The sequence below is a fragment of the Neofelis nebulosa genome, chromosome 2 (genome assembly GCF_028018385.1).
Source record: "Neofelis nebulosa isolate mNeoNeb1 chromosome 2, mNeoNeb1.pri, whole genome shotgun sequence".
Lineage (NCBI taxonomy): Eukaryota > Metazoa > Chordata > Mammalia > Carnivora > Felidae > Neofelis > Neofelis nebulosa.
Genome location: NC_080783.1, coordinates 182354363 through 182366541, shown reverse-complemented (window position 1 = coordinate 182366541; position 12179 = coordinate 182354363). Strand labels below are relative to the sequence as shown.

General features: G+C 40.8%; 1 protein-coding gene across 2 annotated transcripts in view; it reads left to right on the top strand.

Annotated features, from left to right (window-relative positions):
* The window catches only part of ELAVL4 (ELAV like RNA binding protein 4), a 142995-nt gene that overhangs the window by 30093 nt on the left and 100723 nt on the right, over positions 1-12179 (top strand). Inside the window, exon 1 of one of the 2 annotated variants that reach the window (XM_058717434.1) lies at positions 591-653. The exons of the other annotated variant lie outside the window; for it this stretch is intronic. The gene's annotated coding sequence lies outside the window, so the exon portion shown is untranslated. Of the gene's footprint in view, positions 1-590; positions 654-12179 lie in introns of those variants that run through there. 2 annotated transcript variants of the gene reach the window in all.

Here is a 12179-nt window from a genome sequence, read left to right as displayed (position 1 = left end):
CTCCAGTACTTTCCATTGTTTCTCTTCTTACAATCTCCAGAGAAACATATTTTACAACTTTGATTATGAATAGCAAACAACATACATCTTCTGGATTGTATTTTTTTTTAATCTTAGCTATAATCCATCAAGGGAATATCTAGCTGGCTCAGTTGGTAGAACATGCCACTCTCGATCTCGGGGTTGTGAGTTCAAGCCTCATGTTGGTCATAGAGACTACTTAATTAAAAAAATTTTTTTAAATAACCCATTGAGGATAAATATATTTTTATTTTTCTGAATTTCACCTTAGTGATACGACTTAAACTATAACCACCTGAAATAGACACTGAACTTTGCATGTGAAAGTTGCTATGGCCAGAATTATGTCCCTCTAAGATCTATATGTTAAAGCTCTATCCCTCCAATGTGACACTATTTGGAGATAGAACTTTTAGGAAGCAATTAAGGCTAAATGAGCTCATAAGAAAAAAAAATGAGCTCATAAGAGTGGGGTCCTAATCCAATAGGATTGATGGCCTTATAAGAGAGAGATCTTTCTCTCTGCCATGTGAGCACACAGTCAACACGAGGCAGTCACATCTGCAAGCCAGGAAGAGCATCCTCTTCAGAACCTATGGCACCCTGATCTTGGACTTACAGCCTCCAGAACTGTGAGAAAAAAATTTTCTGTTGTTTAAACCATGCAGTCCATGGTATTTTGTTGTGGCAATACAAGCTGACTAATAGAACGGTTTTATCGCCTTATTAAATTCTGGTTTCTAGACCCAATAGACCCAGGATACCCTGGATACCTTTTGTGTGTTTGGGTTGTAAGTACTTTAGAACACTTGCTTTACTTGTAAGAAATAGCTTTTTGTTGACTGGAAATATCCTCGCTCACAAATTGAACTGGTGGATGGAAGTTGGCCTGTCTTCTGCTGAACCAGGAATAAAGTATGCATTAGCATTGTGATGTCACTGCAGCCAGAGGTCTTTGCTGGGCTGGGAACTCAGTTCTTGGCTCCTGAAATCACTTAATTAAAGGCAAACGCACATAATACCTAAACAGCACTACTGCACTGGTTTTGTTTTCCCTGCCATGCTGAGTTATTCGTTAACATTTGCGTAAAGCATCTGAATCATAGAATCTTTTTAGGAGGTCATCCAGCTCATCCTTTTCTCTGTAGACCAACTCTTCCACAAGCATCTGTAGCAAAATTCTGAGCCTCTCATCGTCCCCACTGCAGAGTTGGTGCCCTTGCCTTGATTCAGCTGATGTAAAAATTGAAAACAAATATTTAACAATGCAACCTTGGCCAAAGTATGACATCTGAAAATGCATGGCCTTATGCCTCATAAAGTTCTTAAAATAAAAGAAAACCACCTGCTGGTCTTTAGGTCTTAGCTGGGTAGTAATGCTACTTACACAATGTTAGCCACTGAATGTCCTCCACCTGTTGGGATGGTCAGGCTCCTTAGATGACTCAGGGCACTAGAAACCAGGAAACAATAAAGGGCACCCACCCACATAGCCAGCCAGTACCTCTTACATCTTCCCACAGACCCTGTTCTCCAAATGTTAGAGGGTAGAATAATCAGTTAAACCTTGGTGAGCATCAGCGATACTTCAGATCCATTCAAATGATTGTGTTTGGTTCCGACTCAGGGTTGGCAGTTACTCTGTAGAGTAGGCTGGGTGCAGGGAGAGCCGCATTTCACAGCTGATGATGCTGATCCAGAGCAAGACTTGAGGGCTCCACAGCAAAGGAATTGAGCGGCACCGCTACTACGAACCACGCTGAAAATTAACCAGCCCCACAAGGATTATCTGGCACACTGCCAGGCACTGGAATAAAGAGGAGTATCAGATATGGTCCCTGCCTGGCCTTGCAAAACTCTTAAATGTAGTGGGAAAGAAAGATCCATAAACTGGTCATGACAGTGGGAAAAGTACTGCAGTGTTGGAAAGGAAGCAGAGGAGGTTATGAGGCAGGGCAGAGGACACCTAATGCAGATTCTTAAAAGGTGGTCAACCTAAGTTAAAAAGATAAGGTATCGTTACTTTGGAAGGTTTTCCTTTTGATTCTAAGATGATCTTCATAGCTTCTAATGCGATTTAAAAAAAATTACGACTTTTGATATCCATTGGCTTTCCAGTATTTTAAGAACTTTGGTAGACATAGGGCCATACATTTTTTAAAATTTTTTTCATGTTTACTTATTTATTTAGAGGGAAAGAGACAGAGCACAAGTAGGGGAGGGGCAGACAGAGAGGGAGAGAGAGAATCCCAAGCAGGCTTTGTCAGCACAGACCCCAACATGGAGCTCAAACCCACAAACTGTGAGATCATGACCTGAGCTGAAATCAAGAGTTGGTTGCTTGACTGACTGAGCCACCCATACATTTTTAGATCTTAGACTTTGTCCAGGGTTGGGCTGTTATATATTTGTTTCCAATTTTGACATCAGCTTCATGTCAGCACAAGGGCACCAGCTCTGCAGTAGGGAAGATGAGAGGCTGAGAATTTCAAACTTTTTGGAACTTTGATTCAATTTCAACATTCCCTCGGGTGTTCGGGTGTTGGCTTTTTTCTTCTTTTTTTTGGGGGGGGGAGCATGAGTGGGGAAGGGTAAAGGGAAGAGAGAGAATCTTAAGCAGGTTCCATGACCAGCGTGGAGGCCGACACGGGGCTCAGTCTCACAACTGTGAGATCATGACCTGAGCCGAAATCAAGAGTCAGATGTTTAACCAACAGAGCCACCCAGGCTCCCCGATGGGTGTCAGCTTTTAAAAAACACCTTTATTTTTCACCCTTCCTGTAGTCAGAATGGGCTGTAGGGGCACATTTTCTCAGCAGATGCCACCAGGTATGGGAAGGATGAGGCCAGGTGCAGGAGAACATAGCAGTTTGCTAAGGCCACCTGCAGAAGAACAGCCAGATGGGGAAACCCAGTGTCCAAAGGACTCAATTGTTTAAGAGTCATGAAAACACCTGGCATTTGGAGTCCTAACATGGCAAGCATAATAACAGGGATTCTGAGGTTGGTGTTTGAGGATCAGAGAGGCAGGTGGAGGTTGTGAGGTCTGTTCACAGAAGCCAGTTGGTAGGTTCAGGTGCTGAAATCAGTGGGAAATGGCTGAGCCCAAGCATACTTGAGTTATATACATCAACTTGTGTGAGTATCTGTTTCTGCCTGTTTAAAATGGTGGTGATTCCATTTCGTAGGGTTATTGTAAGAGATAAATGAAATTTACATGCATAAGGAGACTGGTTCTTGAGAGAATGTGGCCTTCCCCACCTCTCCTTCCTTCCCATATCCTCTTCCCCTGCCTTCCTGCACTACTCCTTTTCACTTTTCAGGAGCTAATAGTACATATGTTCTATACAAAGTATAGATCATACTAATATCACTAAGGCTTCTAAGAGAGATGATGATACAGTAACTACTAAGACACTTACTTAGTCTGGTGTTGCCACTTAAAAAAACCGGATGAAAGGTCACTATGTCAGACTATGAATTATTGTAGCAAACAGCCTTCAAATCTCAGTGGCTTAATGCAGTTAAGGAACTTCTCACTCATATCTCATATCACAGTTCAGATGGGTCTGCAGGAGGCCGTGCTCTACATGGTCATTCATGGCCCTGGGCCCCCTCCATCTAGTGGCTCTGCTCTCCTTTCAGCCTCAGAGTTCAGCATTGTACCCTCTGCATCTACTCTAGTAAAGGGAGGAAACAGAAGAAGCAGCACCATACAGAAGTTGTTGGGGGACCAGGCCTGGGAGGATGCACATCACTTCCACCCACATTCCAATGGTCAGATCTCAGTTACTCAGCCACACTGTAGTCTAGCTGGGTGGCCAGGCGGAAGAGGAAACAGGATGGATACATGGTGGTCCCTGCCCTATAGTCAGAGCTAACCCCAAGTTGGGCAAATGATTATAACAGTAGTGAGCTCCCTTTCACTGAAGCTATGTAAGCAGAGTTTGATGAACCCTTTTTTGGAGTGTCCTGCGGGGTGGGGTGGGACATGTTCAAGCTAGAAGAATACAGAGGACATTTCTCTGTCTGTTCTGAGATCCTGTAATTCAGTAAAGCAGCAGAGAATTCAAGCCGAATTACCCAGCCGAATTTCCGGTGCCTTAAACTGAGTTCTTGGATTAGAAATAGAACATTGAATTTCATTTCATAAATTGTTCTTCCAGCTTGACGTATTGGAGATTTTTAGCACGCACACTCACACCTGGCTACCCGCCACCTTCTGCCATTGCAGATACGCTTACAGGAAACCGTAAGTGGATCTGCTTTTGATGCTGGCAGCATCTTACTAAAATGCTTTTGCTGGCATCATGGAACAGGAGCAGAATTCAGCTGGGACCAATAATGAGGCTATTTAGAAAGTTCTTTCCTCCACCCCCTGACAAGGCAGATGTGGTGGGGATTTTTCCACTCCCATTCTGTCGATGGTGGCCGAAATTAGTTCAAGGCCATCAAAAATGTTTAGACCTGGAGAGTTGAAGCCCCAGACCCACAAAAAGGACAAATTCTTATTCTCCTGTCTAGCAAGAGAATAAGAAACTCATCCCAGAGACTCCTAGCACAGAGGTTTGTCACCTATTTGTTGTGTTAGCAGACCTAGAAAAAGCACAGCCATGTGTCAGATTAGAAGGAAGGACGTATTGGCTTAAATTAAAAATATCTCCAGATAATATGATGTGGCTGATGCTCCCCCCCCACCGCCCACCAAAATTGAAGCAACATTTTATTGTAAGCATTTTCACTTCTTTCATCTCATTTAAAACTCCCAGTCATTTTTGCGTGAGGTAGGGATTTCATGCTTTATCCCAATTTAACAGATAAAACTAATTGAGGTCCAGAGAGATTAAGTGACTTCACTTAAGATTAAGGGACTTCAGGATCAGTACCCAAATCTCTACACTTACAAATTCCTTCACTAGACCACATGAGGTTATATAAGCTGATGCTCTTTTGTGGGGAGGGGGGCAACACACAAACTCATAACTGAGTCCATCTGTATGTTGATCCATTCATCCATCTGTCCATCCACAAACTCCATGCCAGGCATTGTGATGCCTGATACAAAGATACAAAGATGAATGAAGGTCTTTGCTTTCAACAGATTCATAACTTAGTAAGGGAGATGGACCTATAGATAAATAAATGATGGATACAATTAAGTGTATAGACAGAGTACAATGGGTATATATGTGGGGAAGGAGCAGGGTTAGACACACAGTGAAAGCATGGTCAGTTTTTCCTAGGGAGCTCAGGGATGGTATCACAAAGGGGGCCACATTTGAGCTGAATCTTTTTTTTTTTTTTTTTAATTTTTTTTTTTTTTCAACTTTTATTTATTTTTGGGACAGAGAGAGACAGAGCATGAACGGGGGAGGGACAGAGAGAGAGGGAGACACAGAACGGAAACAGGCTCCAGGCTCTGAGCCATCAGCCCAGAGCCTGACGCGGGGCTCGAACTCACGGACCGTGAGATCGTGACCTGGCTGAAGTCGGACGCTTAACCGACTGTGCCACCCAGGCGCCCCATGAATCTTAATGACCATCATATATACGAGGGGTATAGAGGCATCCCAGGTAGGGCACAAGCTTGTCCAAAAGCATAGAAGCTTAAGAGAATGTGTGTGATCCATGTAAGGATATCCTGACATATTTGGGGATGGTTTTGGAAAGTGGTGAACCCCAAGGGGGCAGCCTGGCAACATTGCTGGGCTAAAGTGAAGGTTGATGTTCTCTAATACTTGTGTTCACCCTAGTTTGTGGGGCCCTTGTTGACATGTCAATTCTCAGAACTTAGAGAATGTTTTGAGTCTGATCCACACAATCGAGTCCTTGATTATGTACTGTCTTGTTCTTGATTATGTACCGTCTTGTCTTGTTCTGTCCCTGTTGTCATCAATAAACCTGGCCTCCCAAGTCTGATTATAAATGCTCAAAGATCCTGAACCATATCACATTCTTGCCACATTGCCATCCCAGTGCTAAGAACAGTATTTTGTGGATGCCAAGAGATTGCTTGGTGTTTTTAAAATGTTCAGCAATCAAGCAGTGAGCTCAAGGGAATGTTAGTAGCTATGGCATCGTGAGAAGGAAAGCATGTGGACTTCAGTTCAGTTGGGTAACCCAGCACTGTGTCAGTCTTGGGGCATATAGACAAAGATGGGTTGTTTCTCAAAGAACTCACAGTCTTTTTTTCTTTGATTTTTTTTTAACATTTATGCATTTTTGAGTGAGAGAGAGAGAGAGAGAGCACGAGCAGAAGAGGAGAAGAGAGAGAGAGAGAACCAGGATCTGAAGCAGGCTCCAGGCTCTGAGCTGTCAGCATAGAGCCCAACGTGGGACTCAAACCCACCAACTGCAAGATCATGACCTGAGTTGGACGAAGTCGGTTACAAAATTGGACACTTAGTAACCGACTGAGCTACCTAGACGCCCCAAGAGCTCACAGTCTTGAATGGAAGGCAGCCATTGCAATTCCATGAGGAATGGAGTAATCTGGAGAACAAGTTCTATGAGAAGTCAAAAAAGAAACTACTAATTCTTTCTGAGGAAATTTGGGAAGCTTTATTGTCTGCCCTCAGTTCAGTGTAAACTCTCAAGGCAGGGGGTTTGTGTGCCTTCTTTAATGTTAATTCTTTAGTGTCTGGCACATAGTAGGTGCTTAGTAAATACTTGCTGAATGAATTGGTGGGAATTAATACTTTAACTTTATTTTGCAGGATGAGTAGGGGTTCACTAAGCAGAAGAAGAAGGGAGGTATTGTGTTCCAGACAGAGAATAGCTCATACAAAGATACCTACATAAGTGTGCACCTTTATTTACCTAAGTTATTTCCCTAAATATAATTCCAGAAGGGATTCTTGAAGAGTATGGATATCAATGGGATTTCTTGTCCTTGGACAGTGCTGGTTTATGCTTGTTGTCTTGGTGTAATTATTAATAGAGCCTCCTTGCACTCTCAAAAGTGTCTGAATTTAACCAAAAGAAGGAGAGGTCCTTTGTCTCAAGCATCAGTCAAGAAAAGTAGTTGATGTAGAAGGGCCCACTACTAGATTTCAGAGGCACTAATTCAATTCTTATTCAGCAGATATTTATTGAATGTGATTCTCTTCTGGGTACTCTAGGGACCCCTAAGGATGAACAACGCATGGTTTTGCCTTTATTTTAAAGTGATGATTGTACATATTCTTTCCTGCTAATAGATGATTGTGAAAATAGCACAGTAAACACTCTGAATGTTTGTTTAATGGTTATAATGAGTCAATGTATATTATTTAACCTCTCTCTGTCCTCATTAATTGTCTTTATCTGTCAATGTAGGGTTAACAATCACAGTACCTACTTTATAGGATTATTGTGATATTAAGTGAGTTAATACATGTAAAGAGCTAATACTAATTCCTGACATAGTAAGTGCTCAGTAGATAGTAGTTGTTATGTAAAGCCACTTTGCAAATGGAGGAAAGCTACCTATAGCTCTCTGCAGCTTAAAAAGGAGAAAAGCAACTATTTGGAAGCTTTGTTTAGGGAAAGTTTCATTTGTTAATCTATTCATCCATTATTTATTATGAATCATATATGTTCCCCACCCTTTAAGGAGTTCAAGCTTAGTAGGAGAAACAGGCATGCAAGAGAAGACTTTGAATTTATATACATTTGTGTTATGAAACAATGTCCTATCAACATGTACAGTTAGAGGTCTGCTGACACACCTTCACTGGAAATCTCAGCAGAAGAGGAATGGACTTTGATTAATATTAATCAAGGAAGCAATGTGGTTAAAATGGAATTTTAGAAAGGTCAGTGTGTCTGGCTAATGGGGTTCAGTCAAAATTGGAGGTAAGGATATGTTGATAAAAATCTAGGAGAGAGATACAGAGATTTGAATCAAGCAAATAGCAGTGGGTATAAGAAAAGTTAAAGAGATAGATCTATACAACTAAGTGGTTCTCAGGACTCTTGAGAAGCTTACAGATAACTTTTCTTGACTAGAGAGAGATATCTTGAAGGACAAGAGCAAGACACCAGGTCTATTTTCTAAGCCCGCTCTGGGTACTTGTGAAACCTGTGTTGTTAACCTTGTGTGTCCTCACTGTCACCATTGTTACACCATTGTTGAACTTTGTGTAATTGAAGAATGATTGGGAAACACATTAATTGGGGAGATTTAAGGTAGGTAGAAAGTAGGAGAGGAGTAAACACTTTTATCCTGTGTGCTTGAGAAACCCCAGAAACTGAGGCATTATGCTTGTAATCTTGGATAGCAATTACCAAATGCTTTGAATTAGATGTACTAGAGGAGGAGGCTTGGGCCTAAGGGTGGTCTCATTGGTGCTAGAACCCAGGTCTTTTGACTCCCAATTAACTTTTTTCCTACTGCACTATAGACTGGACAAGACTAGATTTAGACTAGACTATATTGGTTTAGTGGGACCCACTCTTTTCCCAACCAGGAGAGCAGTACTGTTTTATTTGTTTATATATTAGGAATTCTAATAAGCTTTTACTTAGATAAAAAGCACTTACTGGGAAAAAAACCTTGAAAGTAAATCCTCTGGAGTTACAAACCAGCTAAATAGCCTGCTACTCCTATAGTGCAGAAGTGTTGACTCTTGACTCTCCTTTTAAACTAATTATACATATATATTATATATATAAATTATATATATATATACATACATATATATGTATATATACATATATATACAAATGTATATACATACACATATCCATAATGATGTAATTTCATACATGCATACATATACATACACACATTAAATATTAACTGTTATTATTCATATAGGCAGTAACATTAAAGAATATTTAGAATACATTATTAATTCTCTCAAGCACTTGCACATCCTAGAGTTCTTCCAGAGTCCTGATTGTGTAGAGCATGGTAATGTGGGCAAATGATGAATTCACACTCCAGGCTGCAGCAGTATCCTCCTCTTTTCCATGCCTTCCACATCATCCAAGACTTATTGGAGTTCTCTGCAACTGGTACTTCTCCAGCTATGGAAGCACAGATTCAGTGTGCAAACTCTCATATTATAGCCATTAAATGAGGTTGCAGACAGAGCATTGCCATCTCTAGTAGTAAGACAGTGGTCTTTGTTGAAAGCTCATGGCTTCAGCTCGATGGATTTGTCCTGAAGAATAACTTCCGCTTTAGAGTTTCGGATTTTAGTCATTTGAGGATTTCCAGAGGGATAAAGACCTTACTTTGGTAGAGATTTCTCACATAAAAAAAAAAAAACGGTTCTCTGGAGGGGTGGATTCCAAAAGTTAAGGTTTTTTTGGAGTCCTCTTTGGTACTCATCTATTTTTTTTTCATTTTTTAAATTTTATTTAAATCCAGGTTAGTTAACATATAGTGTAACAATGATTTCAGGAATAGAATTTGGTGGTTCATCACTTACGTATAACACCCAGTGCTCATCCCAACAAGTGCCCTCCTTACTGCCCATCGCCCACTCAGCCCTACCCCCCACCCAGCACCCCTTCAGCAACCCTGTTTGTTCTCTGTATTTAAGAGTCTCTTTAATGGTTTGCCTCCCTCTCTGTTTTTATCTTACTTTTCCTTCCCTTCCCCTATGTTCATCTGTTTTGTTTCTTGAATTCAACATACGAGTGAAATCATATGATATTTATCATTCTCTGACTGACTTATTTCTAAGACAAGCCATTTCTTTTTTAATGTTTATTTTTGAGAGAGAGAATGCAAGCAGGGGAGGGGCAGAGAGAGAGGGGGACAGAGGATCTGAAGCAGGCTCTGCTGATAGCAGAAAGTCCTGTGCAAGGCTCAAACTCACGAACTCGAGAGATCATGACCCGAGCCAAAGTCCAACCCTTAACCAACTGAGCCACCCAGGCGCCCCTAAGAGAAACTCTATTTTAACCTGCCATGTGATTATGTTCATTTTACTTTAGCAGATATTTACTGAGCACAAACTACAAGGCAGCCAATGCGCTCAACTGGAGGGAAACAAAGACACATAAGAACAGCCCTTGCCCTGGAGTATCTTTTTGTTTCTTTTTTTAGTTTATTTATTTTGAGAGAGTGTGCATGTACCTGTGTGTGAGCAGGAGAGGGGCAGAGAGAAAGGGAGAGAGAATCCCAAACAGGCTCCACATTAACAGCACAGAGCCCTATGCAGGGCTCAATTCCAGGAACTGTGAGGCCATGACCTGAGCTGAAATCAAGAGTCAGAACCTTAGCTAACTGAGCCACCCAGGTGCCCCACCCTGGAGTATCTTGAAAGCAGCTCAGGGAAACAGACCCGTAAACAACTGTGATGGTGGAGGCAGGAAGAATAAGCTGCTATAAAAGCTCAAATAATGAATCAGCTCATTTTGCTTTGTGAGGTTGAAGCCTTGAAGGATGAATGTGATTTTCCAGGGAGAGAATGCATTTCACATGGAAGAAATAGGAACAAAGGCATGAGGTAGAAGGGCCAAGCAACATGGGAGAATAGACTGGCATGTCTAGAGCTGTATATATGGGAGGGAATGTCCCAAAGGACTCAGGAAACTTAAATGAAGACCAGATTGCAAAGAGCCTTGAATTCCATACTGAATAATTGGACTTGATATAAGCAGTGAGGATCATGGAAGGTGTTTTAGGCAGGAGAAGAAAATCATAGCTTGAGCGAAATAGAAGTGACAGTATTTATTCTGTTTAATCTGTGAAAACAATTTCATGTGTTTCTACCTAATACTAAAAATATTTAGCATCTTTGAGTATGTAACAGCATTTCCTATACCCTATAATAATACATGCTTTATATGTATTTTTTCACTTAAGCCTCACACCTTAGGCATTATTATTGTCCCATTTTGAACATGATGACACTAAAACTCAAAGAGAATCTTTAAACTTGATCAAGGTCCTGGTCAAAGCTTGCAAGTTGAATGATTTTAACCAACTGTCTCTAGTTCTGTATTTTATTAAAATAACTTTGGTCACCAGACTGGATATCGGAGGAACATAATACCAACCTGGCTCTTCATTTGAGACAGATTTTAAAATCCTCAAAAGCTTCACTTCCCTTTAGCCAGCATTCTTACACTTTAATGTCAGTTGAAAATCTGAGTTAACCTTACCAAAAATTTTGTTTGCTAATTAAAAACTATTTATTTATAGACTCTGACATATTAGAGCTGGCAGGGACTTCAGAAATCGCCTAGTTGCAGTTCTTATTTAATCGAGAAGATTCTGGTCCAAAGAGGAGAGTGATTTGCCCAAGGTCATAGAATTATTAGTGGTAGAGATGGAACTGGCCTTGAGGTCTTCTGGCTCCTTCTTGTATATTCCCTAGTGATTTAAAATGGATCTTACTTTCAGGAACACACGTCAAGCACCTACTGTGTATAAAGGTCATTGCTCTAGGCACGTCCTTCAGTAACACCCTGACACGTGGAAACATATAAAACTTCATGTCAGGTGAATGGTACGGTTTTGTTATCTACTGATACCAAGTAAAAATACATCTTTTCTCTGTCCACATCATGGAATTGGCACACATAGATCAATAGTGAAGATGTTCATTGTTCTAAGCCCTTGTGCATTTTGTGCCCGAGGGACCCATGTGCTAATAGACAATAAACAAATTTCAAGCAGAAGTTTATATATTATTTGAATTATGAAAACTTTAAAATTTTTTTTTAATGTTTATTTATTTTTGAGACAGAGAGAGACAGAGCATGAACAGGGGAGGGTCAGAGAGAGAGGGAGACACAGAATCCGAAACAGGCTCCGGGCTCTAAGCTGTCAGCACAGAGCCTGATGCGGGGCTCGAACCCACGGACCGCGAGATCATGACCTGGACTGAAGTCGGACGCTCAACCGCCACCCAGGCGCCCCTGAATTATGAAAACTTTAAGATGACAAAAGAGCTTCGAAATTTTTGAACAAGATAAAAGTTTTAATGATAGGCATAACATATATGACATGAACATTTTATATCCCTAAGGGTTCTTGATGGTTAGCAAAACCTTTTGCAAGCCTTCTCATTTCACTGACAATGTAAAAACAATTAAATGTGATGATTATTCGATATCCCATCATCCAGTTTATAGACAATGAAGTAAACAAAGTAAGTATTGAATAATAAAATCAGTAAGTAGCTGTTTGGGGTAAAGTTGAAATTTTCTTTTTA